Source organism: Eucyclogobius newberryi, unplaced genomic scaffold, assembly GCF_026437365.1.
Source record: "Eucyclogobius newberryi isolate DKJ021-1_F unplaced genomic scaffold, fEucNew1.0.hap1 SCAF_215, whole genome shotgun sequence".
NCBI classification, from domain to species: Eukaryota; Metazoa; Chordata; class Actinopteri; order Gobiiformes; family Gobiidae; genus Eucyclogobius; species Eucyclogobius newberryi.
The window spans coordinates 5,001-7,047 of record NW_027315852.1 but is presented as its reverse complement, the minus strand read 5'-3'; positions in this window follow the sequence as shown (position 1 = coordinate 7,047).

Sequence of the window (2,047 nt, the reverse complement as noted above, 5' to 3'; positions counted from 1 at the left end):
TGATCTAGTTCTAACTGTCCAGAAGTCACAGATTTGACCTTTAGATGATTCAAATGTTACAATAATAATAATCATCATCGGCTCATTTCACTTAGAAAAGACAGATTTTATTGTAATAATAATATAAGTTATTGAGATGAACAAAAACATCCACAAACAGAACTTTACACTAGATTTATCTCCTCGTTTGAGCTCCAGACCAAAAGTTTCACCTGAAAAAAGTCGACTTGAAAATGAAGATTTCTGAAGTTTTTCACGACTGAAGTTTTTATGACACTTTATGACACTTTATGACACTTTATGACACTTCTGTTTGTAATAGTTTTAAATCATGAAGCGAATTGTAAAATAAAAAACACTTAAACCTTCTTCACTTTTAAAAACACTTTTCTGATATTTTGCTAAAACGTGATCACGAAAGAGAAACAGTAGCACCGCGACGACAAACTCCTCCTCGTTTGTGCTCTTACACCTGCACCGGCCAATCAGAGGCTCCGACAGCGCCTCACAGCCAATCAGAGGCTCCGACAGCACGTCACAGCCAATCAGAGCTGTCGATCAATCTTTTTTGTCCAATCTTGAGCTGAAAAATGTCCTGTCCAATCACAGACGAGTATCAAAGAAGAGTAATCCAATCAGAGCGTCCGTCAGAGATGAGGCGCTCCTGCAGTGTGTGCTCGGGTCACGTGGGGCGCTCCTGCAGTGTGTGCTCGGGTCACGTGGGGCGCTCCTGCAGTGTGTGCTCGGGTCACGTGGGGCGCTCCTGCAGTGTGTGCTCGGGTCACGTGGGGCGCTCCTGCAGTGTGTGCTCGGGTCACGTGGGGCGCTCCTGCAGTGTGTGCTCGGGTCTCGTGGGGCGCTCCTGCAGTGTGTGCTCGGGTCACGTGGGGCGCTCCTGCAGTGTGTGCTCGGGTCTCGTGGGGCGCTCCTGCAGTGTGTGCTCGGGTCACGTGGGGCGCTCCTGCAGTGTGTGCTCGGGTCACGTGGGGCGCTCCTGCAGTGTGTGCTCGGGTCACGTGGGGCGCTCCTGCAGTGTGTGCTCGGGTCACGTGGGGCGCTCCTGCAGTGTGTGCTCGGGTCACGTGGGGCGCTCCTGCAGTGTGTGCTCGGGTCACGTGGGGCGCTCCTGCAGTGTGTGCTCGGGTCACGTGGGGCGCTCCTGCAGTGTGTGCTCGGGTCAAGTGGGGCGCTCCTGCAGTGTGTGCTCGGGTCACGTGGGGCGCTCCTGCAGTGTGTGCTCGGGTCACGTGGGGCGCTCCTGCAGTGTGTGCTCGGGTCACGTGGGGCGCTCCTGCAGTGTGTGCTCGGGTCACGTGGGGCGCTCCTGCAGTGTGTGCTCGGGTCACGTGGGGCGCTCCTGCAGTGTGTGCTCGGGTCTCGTGGGGCGCTCCTGCAGTGTGTGCTCGGGTCACGTGGGGCGCTCCTGCAGTGTGTGCTCGGGTCACGTGGGGCGCTCCTGCAGTGTGTGCTCGGGTCACGTGGGGCGCTCCTGCAGTGTGTGCTCGGGTCTCGTGGGGCGCTCCTGCAGTGTGTGCTCGGGTCACGTGGGGCGCTCCTGCAGTGTGTGCTCGGGTCACGTGGGGCGCTCCTGCAGTGTGTGCTCGGGTCACGTGGGGCGCTCCTGCAGTGTGTGCTCGGGTCACGTGGGGCGCTCCTGCAGTGTGTGCTCGGGTCACGTGGGGCGCTCCTGCAGTGTGTGCTCGGGTCACGTGGGGCGCTCCTGCAGTGTGTGCTCGGGTCACGTGGGGCGCTCCTGCAGTGTGTGCTCGGGTCACGTGGGGCGCTCCTGCAGTGTGTGCTCGGGTCACGTGGGGCGCTCCTGCAGTGTGTGCTCGGGTCAAGTGGGGCGCTCCTGCAGTGTGTGCTCGGGTCACGTGGGGCGCTCCTGCAGTGTGTGCTCGGGTCACGTGGGGCGCTCCTGCAGTGTGTGCTCGGGTCACGTGGGGCGCTCCTGCAGTGTGTGCTCGGGTCAAGTGGGGCGCTCCTGCAGTGTGTGCTCGGGTCACGTGGGGCGCTCCTGCAGTGTGTGCTCGGGTCACGTGGGGCG